The following is a 14,850-nucleotide window of genomic DNA, read 5'->3' on the forward strand; positions in this document are numbered from 1 at the left end:
ATGCTCAACATGTTACAAAAGGGATAAAAATACCAAAATGTTCTTGTAAAATGTTATGATTTCTTAGTTGTATCAATTGCAATAGTTTTCAATCTGTTTGAAATTATTTGTATAGAACACATAAATCGTTGTGTTTTGCTTGTATTCCCCCTGAAAACATTAAAAACAATAAAAAGTAGGGGTATGAACTCACTGTGGGTTGCGTGTATGTGCCGAACAACGAGACTGGAAATGAGGACCCTCGAGTTGATGTACATGACAATTTAACAGAATCCTAATAGTAATTAAACACATATATGTATCTTATTAGTGTAACAATTAATTAAAGTGTTATAAAACACTTGCTTTTTGTTAAGGAATGTTACTGAGACTCCATCGAAGTGGGAAAAGTGGGTTTTCAGCCAAGATTCACGGTTTGAGCTGATTACCGTCTTGAACTGTTCTCGGTCGTGAACCGCTTGCAACTCTTGAATGGTTTACGACCCTTGAAGGGTTTGCGGCTGTAAACTGATGAAGATTTGAAGATTTGAAGGGTTCACGGCCGTGAACTCAAAAATGAGGGTTGTTTGATCTGATGAAATGATGAATGTTTGATGTTCCAAAACGAGCTCCAAGGTGAATTGGATGATTTATGAGAGAAATCTTGAGTTTTTGGTTGGTGGATTTAGAGAGAGAAAGTAGTATTTTTGGCCAGCCTTGTAGAAATGTGGGTAAGAACACACACACACACACGTATATATATACATATATCTATATATATATATATATATATATATATATATATATATGTATATATATATAGGTTGGGTTTGCTGTTGGTGGTGGGTTCCCAGCTATGAACGGTTTATGGCCGTGATTGGGTTCACGGCCGTGAACACCAATCTTACCGTATTTTGCCGATTTTTGAGGAAAACTCGGGTTTTCACGTGATTTTGGTTCCAACTCTTATATAAAATTTAATTATATAAATAAAATGATTTTCTAAACCATAAGAACTTAACAGAACAAATAAAATTCGAATTTTTATTTAACAGAAATTGACTAACGTTGAAGGAATAATGTTCGGGTTGTCACATCATCCCCCCGATAGAGGAAATTTCGTCCCAAAATTCTAACATAGAATACAATCATGGACTTGGAAAAATATGTGAGTACTTCTGTTGCATTTGATCTTCTCGCTCCTAAATGAATTTAGGTCCCCGATTGGCATTCCAGCAGACCCTCACTATCGGTATGCGACTTTGTTTCGTCCTTTTGACTTCCTGATCCATGATTTCGACTGGTTCTTCCACAAAATTTGGTTCTCGTTGATCTTGATCTCATAAACAGGGATCACAAGTGTTTCTTCAGAGAGACACTTTTTAAGGTTCGACACATGGAAGACGGGATGAATGTTGCTATGCTCTTGGGGTAAATGAAGTTTGTATGCTACGAGATTGATCCTAGCGAGGATCTCAAATGGTCCAACGTATCTTGGATTCAGATTTCCACGCTTACTAAAGCGTATCACGCCTTTCCAAGGTGAGACCTTCAACATAATGCGGTCACTAACCTGGAATTCCAAAGGTTTTCGCCTTCTGTCAGCATAGCTATTTTGTCTATCTCTGGAGGCCTTTAGTCGTTCTCGAATTGGCTTGATCTTTTCGGTGGTTTCTCGGATGATTTCCAGGCCTATGAGAGTGCTGTCGGGGACTTGACCCTTAGCTAACTGCCTGTCACCCACCTCAACCCAACACAGAGGGGATCTGCACTTATGGCCATAAAGGGCTTCAAATGGCGTAACTTTAATATTGGTATGATAGCTGTTTTTGTAGGAGAACTTGACCAAGGGAAAATGGGTGTCCCACGACTTGCCAAAGTCTATAACATATGCCCTCAACATGTCTTCCAATGTCTGAATGGTCCTCTCACTCTGCCCGTCGGTTTGTGGATGGTAAGTCGTGCTCATATCCAACTTAGTTCCAAGAGCCTTCTGCAGTGACTGCCAAAATCTCGAGGTGAATGTGTTATCACGATCGAAGATAATGGACACAGACACACCATGAAGACATACTATTTCTTGAATGTAGATTTGTGTCAGTCTCTCCATCTTGAAGGTTTCCTTGATTAGCAGGAAGTGGGCAGATTTAGTCAATCGATCGACAATTACCCAGATGGTATCGTACCCACTCAGAGACTTGGGCAATTTAGTGATGAAATTCATCGCAATTCTTTCCCACTTCCACTCAGGTATTTCTGGCTATTGAAGTAGACCCGAGGGCTTTTGATATTCCACCTTCAACTTGGCGCAAGTCAGACACTTGCCCGTGAAGGTAGCAATCTCTGCTTTCATATTTGGCCACCAATAGAGATTTTTGAGATCCAGATACATCTTATTTGAACCTGGGTGAACGGAGTATCGAGTCCTATGAGATTCACTCATGACAACCTCTCTGTAACCACTGAACTTTGGGGTCTAAATCCGGTTCATAAAATAGTAGACTCCATCTCCCTTGATCTCAAAGTTCTTTTCCATTCCCCTTAAAGCTTCATTCGACATGTTCTCTGGTTTCAAGGCTTCCAGCTGAGCCTCTCTGATTTGAGCGGATAGGTGGGAATGGATGGTCATAGTTAGTGCCTTCACTCTGCGACCTGGGTATTCTTTCCGGCCGAGCGCGTCTGCTACCACATTGGCCTTGCCTGGATGATAGCGTATCTCACACTCATAATCATTTAGTAGCTCCACCCATTGCCGTTGCCTCATGTTCAATTACTTCTTATCGAAAATGTGTTGTAGGCTCTTACGGTCGGTGAAGACAGTGCACTTGATTCTGTAGAGATAATGTATCCATATATTTAAGGTGAAAACCACTTCTCCCAACTACAGGTCGTGAGTTGTATAATTGATTTCATGTTCTTTCATCTTTCTCGAGGCATAAGCAATGACTTTCCCTCGCTGCATGAGCATACAGCATAGGCCCTGATTGGATGCATCGCAGTAAAGAACAACGTCCTTTGTTCCTTCTGGAAAAAACAAGATAGGTGTGCTACATAAGGCCCGCTTCAATGTTTGAAACACAGAGTCTTGATTTTCTCCCCAACTAAAGGATACACCTTTCTGAGTTGGGGTAGTTAGAGGCTTAGCAATTCTGGAAAAGTTCTAGAAATCTGCAATAGTAGCCAGCAACACCCAAGAATTGACGGATTTCTGTGGGTGTCGTCGGTGTTGACCAATTCTCAATCGCCTTGATTTTGGAAGGACCCACGTGTATGACTTCCTCGCTAACCACGTGACCGAGGAAAGTTACCTTTCTGATCCAGAATTCACACTTAGAGAATTTTGCATACAGTTTCTCCGCCCGTAAAGTTTCTAGCACTAGCCTCAAGTGTTGTCTATGATTTTTCTCACTTCTAGAATAGACATGTATATCATACATGAATACTATCATGAACCTGTCTAGGAAGGGACGGCACACCCGATTCATCAGATCCATGAATATCGTCGGTGCGTTGGTTATGCTAAAGGGCATCACTGCAAACTCATAGTGACCATATCGAGTCTGAAATGTTGTCTTAGGAATATCACCCTCTTGGACTCGCAACTGATGGCACCCGGATCTTAGGTCTATCTTTGAGAAGTAACTGGCTCCTTGCAGTTGATAGAAGAGGTCGTCGATTCGGGGAAGAGTATAGTGATTCTTGATGGTTAGCTTGTTCAGTTCACGATAATATATGCACATCCTAAAGGATCCATCCTTCTTTTTCACAAATAAGACTGGGGCTCCCCAGGGTGAGGAACTTGGTATGATGAATCCCTTGTTGAGTAGTTCATTGAGCTGGTTGGATAACTCTTGCATTTCTGTCAGCACTAGACGGTAAGGGGATTTAGCTACGGGGGTAGCTCCGGGGATTAAGTCAATTTGGAACTCGACTTGGCGTTCGGGAGGGATTCTGGGAAGATCTTCAGGGAAGATATCAGGAATGTTGCAGACTTCAGGAATGCTCTCGAGATCTTTAACTTCCTTCTTTTCATTAACGACATGGGCTAGAAATGCCTGATACTCTTTTCGCATATATTTTTGGGCTTTGATTCACGAAATGATACGAAGGTTTGAGCTAATTTTGCCACCATAAATGATGAGGGCTTAGCCATTAGGCAGATTGAGGCGAATGGCTTTATCGAAGCAGAGAATATCGGCACGATGAAGACTAAACCAGTCCATGTCGATAATGACATTGAAGCTCTTAATAGAGACCGACATGAGATCGATGGGATAGGTGTAATCATTTAAGGTAAGGTTACAACCTATGAATACGTCGTCAGTGCTCTCTTTCTTACCGTTAGCCATCTCGACAGTAAACGTTTCGCTTAAAGGTTGGGATTTATGCTTGAGTAGATGTTTAAATGCATGACTAACAAAACTCCTCTCCGCACCACTATAAAAAATGATGCATGCATAAGAGTTGTCGAGGAGGAACATACCCGTAACTACGGTGGGATCAATGACTGCTTCCTCCTGGCCCATGGATAGCACTTTCCCCATGTTGACAGCTGTTTTTGCCTTTAGGCAATTCCTTTTGTAATGCCCAGTCTCACCACATCCATAACAGGCTTGGCTTACTCCAGCTCCAGGAGCCTGATTAGTGGTTTGGACTTGTATCTTGCAAAAACGAGTTGTATGCCCCTTTTGCCATAGTTGTTGCACAAAATTTCATGGCACAATCCATGATGATGGAAGTTACACTTGTTGCACCTTAGGAGGGTTCCAACATATCTATTGGAAGGTGCTTGAGCTGTAGGGGCAACAACATGAGTAGTAGCAGCATAGACTGCCACTATTTGTTACTTCTTGGAGGGATCATGCGAAGACTTTCCCTGGCACTTGTTCCAGAACTTTTTCTTCCCACCGCTCTCCTTGGGTGGTTCGTGGGCAGCTGGCATGGGATCCTGGAAATACTCATGATCAATCAGAGTTTGCGCCAACCGTTTGGCACTATCAAATGTCAGGGGTTAGGCAGCCAAAACATTCCCCTAAGTTGGGGGTGTTAATCCCCATATGTATCTTTCTACTTTCTTGCTCTCCGAGGTGACCATTCCCGGGTAGAGAAGAGCAAGATCACTGAATCTCTCAGTGTAAGCAACAATGTCAGAGCCTTTCATCTTCAAATTCCAAAGCTCCTGCTCTAGTTTCTGCATCTCGCCTCATGGGCAGTACTCAGTGAGAATCAGTTCTTTCAGATCCTCCCAACTCATGACATTAGCCACCGGAAGAGATAGGGATTTGACTTGGCCATTCCACCAAGTTAGTGCTATGTCAGTGAAGGTTCCCACTACAAACTTCACCTTGTTGGGTTCGGGGCAAGCACATATCTCAAAGATCGACTCTGTCTTCTCAATCCGTCGGGTAAGGGCAATGACACCTCCACTGCCATCAAAAGACCGTGAATTAGCATTCAAAAAATCTTTGTATGTACATTCCCTGGTGTGACCATGGTTGTCATCGAGATTGGATGTAGGGGCACCACTACCTACCCCACTTGTACCGCTAGCATTGATCTGGGACATTGCAGCAGCCACAACGGCTGTCACAGCTGCTTGGAAGATACTTGGGTCGTACTGAAGAGGTGGTGGCGTCGAATTTGTTGGAGGATTGTTGTTCTTTCTGTTGGGTCTCTTCCTCGGAGGCATCTTACTCTAAAATAATCAAGAAGAAGAGGATGGTAAGTCCCTTAGATTTTAGAATCAAATGATATGGATCAAGACATATCTCAACCTGATAGATAAAGTGTTCTACTAAGCGATATGCAAAGAAAAGCTACCAATACAAGTAAACTATCGCTAGAAAAGAAAAAAGTAGCAAAACTTGGAATGATTTTAAGTTGTTTGCTCTGCTCTATCGATTTCTTGTTGTATATATCTTGGTAAGTTTTAGGCCTGTTGCATCACCACAGTCACTCCCAAACACATATTGGTCGTCTCTCAAATAAATATAGTTGATCAGGCTATATTTGTTCCAAACATCATTACATAATTACCCAGTTTTAACTGCAGTGTCGAACATCCAAATACTTTTGTTTTGTTCTACTAGCGATACTGTTTCTGGTATGTATGTATGCTTGTATACTTCTTATAAAATACTTATATTTTTAATAGTATACTTTTAGTTCAGAGCACTTCGGCCCCTTAGTCTTTATAGTTGTATACTATGTAAGGTTCAGTATACTTAGTTCACTATAAAAAATAGCTCTAATACCAATCTGTCACACCCCCAAACCGAAACGGCGGAAACGTTTGGGGGTGAAGGACGTCTTATATAGTATCACAACAATTGCGTCATAGTAATCAAAATAAACACAACCATTAAATTGAAAATATAGATATTTACATCAGTGTTATACATAGTTTGTATACACTAAAAGCATAACAAAATATAAAAGAAGTGACTCTATACGCTTCGTCTTCTCAAAAGCCTTCGAAAGTACCTGTATGCTGATTTCCTGAGAATACAAGTGATTTTGAAACAGTATCAGCATAAAGCTGGTGAGTTCATAAGCATGTTTTTGTAATGAAAACATGTTGATGAATATGTGAAATGCTTGTATGTTTCCAAGAAAATCCCATATTTTCTAACGTATGTGTTTGTGACTGTGTTCTGTAGTAATGTATAATGTATTGGTTTGCATGTCTGGTTACCACCAGCTGTATCGTATATCATTGTTTTGAATGAAAACCCTTTGTATGAAAACCCTGACTACCACCAGTAATGTATAGAATGTTCTGTTTGAAAACCCTGGTTACCACAAGTATGTATAGTAGTTTCATTACTTAGAATAAAACCATGTATTGTATCCCCTGGAATCCTCTAGTGTAATGTATAGTAGTTCTATTAAATTAAATAAAACTAATGAAGAATGAAGTCCCAAAAACAAAGGTTAGTTTATACTATTGTGAGTCGTATAACCATGTTTGATATGACTGATGACCTTTGCGACGTTGTAACATCCGGATTCCCAGGTATGTTATTTTAATTATTTATCTTGAGTTTTGTGGAGCGACTCGGCGAGTTGACGCTCAGACTCGCCGAGTAGGATTGCGAGTTTTTGTCTGGATTAATGAACGGACTCGACGAGTCGATGCGTGGACTCGTCGAGTCCGCGCTGCAAAGTGAAACCCTAAATCTCAGGGCCTGAGCCCTATTTAAAGGCCCTTATGGCCATCATTTGTGGCCACTACTCCCCTGTGAAAACCCTAGAGAGCAAAGAGAGCTTAGAGAACATTTTGGAGGCTAATTCTTCATCCCTTGGTATGATTTTGCAAGAAGGAGTGGGAAAATCCAAGCTAGATCGATTGTGGAGTTTGGATCTATGTTGCTCATACTGAGATTCACGTTTTGAGGCACAAGTTCCTTCCCATTTCGTGTATTTGATAGATTCCATGAATCTAGGGTTTCCTTTGCACCATTTTGAGTTATATTATAAAGCCTATGATGTCCCTTTGGGTGTAGATGATAGATCTGGACCTTGAGAGGTCCAAAAGGTCCCAAGCTTCCAGCTTTATGAGGTTTCATGTGAGCCTTGAGAGTAGAACCCCATTTTAAAGGTTATTTCTCCATTTTTGGTCTTATAAGCATTGCATGATCGTAAAGTTTGAACCTTTACGTGACTTTCGAGTGTTAGAAGGTTAGATCTACTAGTTGGAGAAGCAGATCTGACCTCAGAAGACTGTTTGAGTGTTTTCATGGGAGGAACTCGCCGAGCTCATAAGGGGACTCGATGAGTTGAGTCGGGTTGCCCCGCGATTCTCGACCGATGATAACCCGTTGAGTGTAGGGTTGACTCAGCGAGTCAAGTGAGGACCAGGGAGAAAAGGACATGCATGGACTTACCGAGTCACACGAGTGCACTCGACGAGTTTGGTCAAAGTTTGACCGTTGACTTTTGTTGACTTTTAGAGTTTGGTCAACAATTGGACTTATGGACCATTTGAAGGGTAAGAGGGTCTTTTAGCCTTCTTAGAAGACATGGAAGAGACTAGTCTAGCCTGTAGAGTCGTTATTGATTTGAGATAATTGTTTATGTGTTTAGGTAGAGGCTAGATCAGTGTATACGCGTGCGAGATTATCCAAGACATCTGAGGTGAGTCTTCTCACTATACATTACCTAGAGTGGTATTTATGTGTTGACCGCAGGGTCTTGTGTGCTATGTGTATGTATGAGATTATGTGCAATGTGATATATGTATGCTATATGATTGTATAGACCGGACCGGAGGGTCCAACGATATAGACCGGACCGTAGGGTCCAACGATACAGATCGGTCCGAAGGGTTCGGCGAGCTATGACCGGACCAGAGTGTCCAACGAGCTATGGGGCTGGAGGGTCCCACTAAGACACATCGACCGGAGGGTCGTACTGTAGCCTTGAGTGGAGTATGTGTTGTATGTGGTATTTTGGGGAACTCACTAAGCATTTATGCTTAGAATTGTTGTGTTATGTGTTTCATGTCCTAGTGAAGATCGCGGGAAGGCGCCAACATGATCCGTACACACTTGTGGAGTTTATGTTTGAGATTCTGGGATATGTTTTGTGATGATAACATTTGATACATTATGTTATGACATTATTTTATGAGTAAATGTATGTTTTAAAAATGAAAAATTGCTTTGAAATTTACGTTGTTACAAGTTGGTATCAGAGCCTAGGTTTGAGGGATTTGAATGCACCTTCAGGCATATCTGAACTCAAACTGAGGATTTGAGGAAATTTTTCATAAAAGAAACAATTTTTCCTAAGAGAGTAAAAAATTTTGAGAAAGGCAGAACGAAGCAGTGTGTACGATCAGCCAGCGCTCGAACGGTGATTCCCCAAAATACCCTTACATTATGTGTTATGAGATATTATGTGATATGCTATGCATGCTAGAGTAGGCTAGGTACTCATATTAGGATTAGAGTAGCCTGATTTGTGATGCCTTAGCCTAGGAGATTTCTACTGCTATGAGATGCTTGAGAGTGAGTAGGTAGCAGTGAGGAGCTTATGAGAGGTCTACCAAAGGGTAGCCTATGCTAGTGAGAGGTAGAGTACTTGTGATCTGGGATCCAAGGAGGAGGACTTGGGATGAATATTGATGTGGTTTGGACGGTAGTATAGGGCTCGTACTACTGAAGACACCGGAACAGTGCGCAACCCAAGTAAGAATTCTTAGGATACTAGGGGACAAGTAGGGTTGCATTATCGAGTGCGAGTATGCTCGAACGAGTCTCTGATATTTTTATGTTGTATTTCAGAGACACCATGGTTGGGACACGCCACACACCTGAGAGCAGCAGTGTCAGTGATGAGGAGATTTGTCGATTGATTCATGAGGAGGTGGTTGCGGCCAACCGAGTTGAGATACCAGAGATGTTCGGGTCTATCAAGACCACGCTGATCGAGACTTTTGATGAGCGGTACGCCGCCCTTACTGATGCTGATGTTGTTGCGGCCACCACAGCCGTTGCTGCTGCCGGGCCACAGGGAGGTGACTCGTTACTGTACCGAGAGTTCAGCAACACGAAACCACCATAGTTTGATGGGATGCAGGTTCCGATCGCTATGATGAGATGGATTGCTGATATTGAGGGATGTTTCTATACCTGCACGTGTCTGGAGCATTTGAGAGTACGGTTCGCGCTGAACCAGCTTCGCTTGGGGGCAAAGGACTGGTGGAAGTTTGTATCAGCAGATTTCACCCCCGCTGAGCTTACTGCGGTGGCCTGGGAGAGGTTCACGACTATGTTTCATGATGAGTACGTTCCCCCTGTGGAGATGGAATGGATGGCTCACGAGTTTTTGACCCTCAAGCTGGGTACTGATTCTGTTACTGTGATTACCCGAAAGTTTCATTAGAGGGTGATGTTTTGCCCTGAGCAAGTGTCTATCGAGCAGACATGCATGAGCCGATATCTGAGCGTTCCGAGGAGAGATATTCGCGAGTTCGTGGTGAACTTAGCATACCGGACATTTGCCGAACTTCAGGTAAATGCTCGAAAGAGGGAGATCGAGCTAGAGACTCAGGCCAGGGAGGAGGCGGAGTCTCACAGGAGGGATCTGCGGCCGACACAGTCTTAGCCGGCAGCCAAACGGGAAAAACCAGCTGATTCGAGATTTGGGCACTACTACAAAAAAGCTTATAGGACCTGGTTAAATCAATTAAATAACCCGGTTTTAAACTGGGTCTTAAAGCCAGCGAGTCCTATGTGAAGAAAGGAATAGAACCCGGTTTTAAAACTGGCTCCTATCTGACATAAAAGAACCCGGTTGTTCATAAAACTGGGACATATAAGAGGCCCAATATTTAATCATATATGAAGATTAAGACGCGGTCCAACCATACAAAACCGGGTCCTTTTAGACATAAAGGAACACGGTTTTAATTGAAATAACCGGGACATATAAGAAGATTAAAGTCCCGTTTCCATGCAAACAACCGGGCTGTATACAATGCTCACCATCGTTTCCATATGTAAAGTAGATCCCGGTTCATAGATAAGCAACCGGGTCCTTTAGCACACTAATTATATATATATATATATATATATATATATATATATATATATATATATATATATATATATAAGACCTATACCAACAAATTATACAGGTTAAACTACTATATTGTTACAAATGTTATATTGCTACTTTGACTTCAACCAATAAATGCTCCGCAATTAAATTTCTAAATGAATTCTTACATATTGACATCAATAAGATCCTATCTTACAAAACATCCAAGAAGATCATAAGTGTACCTGGCTGACAGGTATTTTGACATCTACTTTTTTGCCATTTCCCACAAATATCAATTTGGATGTATTCATCTATGCTTCATGTATGAAGCTCCTATAACATATACATACAGGGATATAAAGTTAGATGCCAACCATAGCAGATACAAGGTTGCTAACTGTTTATGTATGTATATTAAGTTTGTTGAAATATTTGTTTAAGTGTAAGACACTTATATTTTGTTTTATTCCATAAAGTAGCATCATTAGGTAAATGATATAGAATAAACACCAAACACAAACACATATACATGAGAGAGAGAGAGAGAGAGACCTGGTGGTAGTATTTTTTTTCATTTCAAACTTGAAAAGATGAAATTATTGTTCCTGAAAGTCATGAGATACAACAATTATTTTAACAAATACTTTAGCGTTCTCTAGATCAAAATCTCAGCAGAGTATAAATCATTATTTCAAAAATTACACCCAAATATTTCCAACAACATTCTAATAAAACTTTGAAAATAATTACCTTAAACATAAGAAAGGATGCAAGTACATTTTCCATTATACCAAACAACTCTTTAACAAACATCAACAAATTTTCCCTGCACCATGTCCAAAGTTTAGAAATTAAAGTCACATATGCAAATATTCCAACTAATTAGTTATTCAAAAAATATTAACAACCCACAGAGCATCTAAAATTTTTATTCATGGATATTTTTGCATACCAAAAGTTTAAAGTATATATCTAGTTTGCCTTATTTTGACTACCATTTCACTGTGACCACTTTCTATCAGATGCTCCATAGAAAATTGTTGTCATACTCTTTCCAGCTCCACTTTCCTCACTACATCAAACAAAAATTACAACTTACAAAAAACTTATTAAGGTGAAAACAACATATAAATGATTTAATACAAACCTGATAATGATATAGATTGACTATTTACACCATCTGCAAAATAGAGTAAACTTACTTAGATATCATTATTTTACTTTATTTGTAACTCTTTAACATCACAATATCACTTTCAAAGCATACTTCTCATTATGCCACTATAGGTAGCATCAACAACTACATACACGTGATGGCTACTTATAATTTTTTTTTCTTTGCAAGCCTTGATAGCATCCCATTTAGAAATTAAGACACCTTGAGAGCTACTAAACGTCATTTCATGACAAAGAGTGTATGTATGAATGAACAATTTTCGTTAATATGGACATGTTAAACAAGCAACCATAATTTACATTGTTAAAAACAAAAACATGCATCTTTATGAGTACCAAAAAAATGGTCATTCCTACATCGTGAAAATGTGCTTTGAAAAGTACCCAATCATATTTAACCAAGAGACATCAGATTATGTGTGATAAGCCTAATTAAATGCAACATGGACTTAATCCAATAAAAACCTTTTACATCTACGTGTAGTTAGATAATGATTAATACTAAAATTTATCTTTAAATGTAAAAGACTAAATAAAATGGCCATAACCCTATTAGCTAAAAAGAATACCCTAATCCTATTAATAAAACAGAGAAGCGTAAAAGCTTTTTATTGGATCTTATTAATAAAACCGACTATAAACCAAACAAAGAAAACAGAGAAGTGTATAATCTTTAAAAAACCATTAACAGACACAATACTCACGGACAATTGTAACATAGATATAGAACCAACCTGATGAGATAATAGAGGTCCTTTTTAGTACAATTTCCAATTTAGAGAGATGAAACAGAGTGTATGTGATTGATGTCCACCTGATTGAAAGTACTATGAATGCTTCTTCTGCACTGTACGTTTGTACACACTTGTTTTTCAATAAAACTATACCAACATATCTATATAATACAGTTAATTTCTTGAAATTGTCATCCACCAAAGTACAACCCATTAGAAAGGCACATCATAATATTAAACATTGTTTGTTAAATCACAGCGCACAAGGTAAATGATAAAGAAAAGCTTGGAAAAACCTCAATATTTTGGTTACAACACAATCACAAAAAAAAAAAAAAAAGTTGGCACTACCAATATTTCGAATCAATGCATCAATTGCTCAAATAAGACTGTCATTCACCACTTCATTTTCATCCAAAACATGACATTTTGTTGACTTGTAGTTTATATGACAATCATGTGGATGAAGCAAATAGAAGTGAGAAAATAATACTGAATAAAGGTTTGGGTAGGCAGTTGCCTCACATCAGTCATATAGATGGCCATTTTCTAAGGTAAATATTTCACCGACCATGGATAGGCTATGCATTTCAGTGATCACCCCAACTTAATTTGAGTTAAATTTTGTTGACTGGCCAAGCAAAAAGCTCCAAGTATGTGAAGCTTTTAAAACTTGAATAAACGTAGAGATTTCATGTAATGGTTCTTTAAAAGAACCGGAACAACCTGGATTAAACAATTAAAACCAGGACAAACACTGTACAGAACTCATAGATAAGAAATTCATATTCCACAAGAACGAATAGTCCATGTCAACTAAAGTCATGAGATCTAGATAACAGAAAAAAAAAAAACAGATCAAGTAGCTAAACATAAACAATATCTTGAATAAGCTCGATTGTACATTGCATCTATTTAGGGCAAAAAAAAATGTCGCAAGAGTCAAATACCTGTAAAATGTTAGAGATCTTGAATCCCTATGTTGCAACAAAGAGACAAAAAAGAGAGCAACTTGGCAGAGAGTATAATAGGATTGATCAACGGAACATCACGCACGAAGGAGTAGAGCGGAGCAGCAGATGAAGAAGGAGGGCATAGTAACTTGGTGGAGAAAAAAATTATTTTTGTTTTTCCCTCTTTAAAACTTTTGGGTAGATTGAGAAGCAGGAGTTTTAAAATTTTAGATAATTTTTTGTTCATTTTTGCATCTTTTGAATTTATTAAAATTCAAAGAGTATAAACCTGATACCAAAATTGATTGGTTGTATTTTTAATTTTTTTTTAGATCGCAAACATGTATCCTATTGTTTTATAATAATATATAATAGAATGTTTGATTGTGTTAATATTATTTATTTTTTATAGTTATATATAATTTTACATAAACGTTTTATAATTATATGAAAAATAGTTGTGTATCTAATTTCAACTTGGAGAAATAAACTATATAAAATATAATATGGGTGTGAATAGAATGAAGAAAAAATGTATCATTGTATAAAAAAAATGTATTGGACTTGACTCTTGAGATATCATTGATCGATGAAGATTTTGTCGATCAATATTAGAGAAACACGAACGATAAAGAAAACAGGCTAGATAAAATAACTATGTTTTCAATAAAACACCCAAATTTCTAAATCAAGTTTCGGTGTACGGAAAACTATGTTATAATACAATGAAAGTATGTTAATATTGCCATGACGTGTTTTACTGAGAGTAAGTTTAATGTGGTAGTAACAAAGCTCTAAGTTCATATAAGTATTCTTTTCTAGCTCTTAAAAACATATTGGAATGGTTTTAAAGGTGACATTGAAAAGTATGTGTTATAGTTCTTTAATACAGGGTGTTAAGGAAACTAGACGATGCTTGTTTAAACTCATAACAAATTTGATGTCATTTGCCAGGTTATGAGGACCCTTGTTAGGTAGTAATGCGGAAAACATACGAAACCAAAAGCACACAAAGACACAATTTATGTGGTTCGGTCAATGCGACATACGTTCACAAGCAGGACGAGAGTATTTTTTATTCATAATGTTCTTAAACAACGATCACAAGTATAACAATAGTGTAACGTTCAAGTTTTTAGTAAGTTTCTCTTTAAGTCCTTAATGTTAATTCTTTTCAGTTTGGTCCTTTGGTTAGTACATGGGGCGTACTCAAGGAGTACGCTGAGCATACTAGCCATCTTGATCATCACGAGTCTTAACGTACCGGAGAGTATGGTTGCCAAGACAAAACTCAATGTAACAAAACTAAAGTTTCTTGTAGGTTATTAATTGTTGAATGGAAGTGATATTTATTGTAAAGACCGTAAAATTTAAGCCAAGTAAAAACATTTTAATTCATTCAAAAACCATTAAGTTCATACATCTTGTTTTCAAAATAGTTTAAACATCAGAGTATTCCC

General features: G+C 38.7%; 1 long non-coding RNA gene across 2 annotated transcripts; it reads right to left on the reverse strand.

Annotated features, from left to right (window-relative positions):
• Positions 1–6,319: 6,319 nt before the first annotated feature.
• Positions 6,320–13,595, reverse strand: LOC111897290 (uncharacterized). 2 transcript variants are annotated; one of them, XR_002852175.3, is made up of 8 exons: positions 13,388–13,595; positions 12,438–12,550; positions 11,675–11,707; positions 11,523–11,599; positions 11,278–11,353; positions 11,080–11,132; positions 10,770–10,860; positions 6,320–6,477 (listed from the first exon to the last, which is right to left on the reverse strand). It is a non-coding gene; the product is annotated as an uncharacterized LOC111897290 (long non-coding RNA). The 2 variants fall into 2 exon arrangements; XR_002852174.3 differs by lacking the exon at positions 6,320–6,477 and having other exon boundaries at positions 10,602–10,860; positions 13,388–13,592.
• Between the last annotated feature and the right edge of the window lie 1,255 nt (positions 13,596–14,850).

Source organism: Lactuca sativa, chromosome 5, assembly GCF_002870075.4.
Source record: "Lactuca sativa cultivar Salinas chromosome 5, Lsat_Salinas_v11, whole genome shotgun sequence".
NCBI classification, from domain to species: domain Eukaryota; kingdom Viridiplantae; phylum Streptophyta; class Magnoliopsida; order Asterales; family Asteraceae; genus Lactuca; species Lactuca sativa.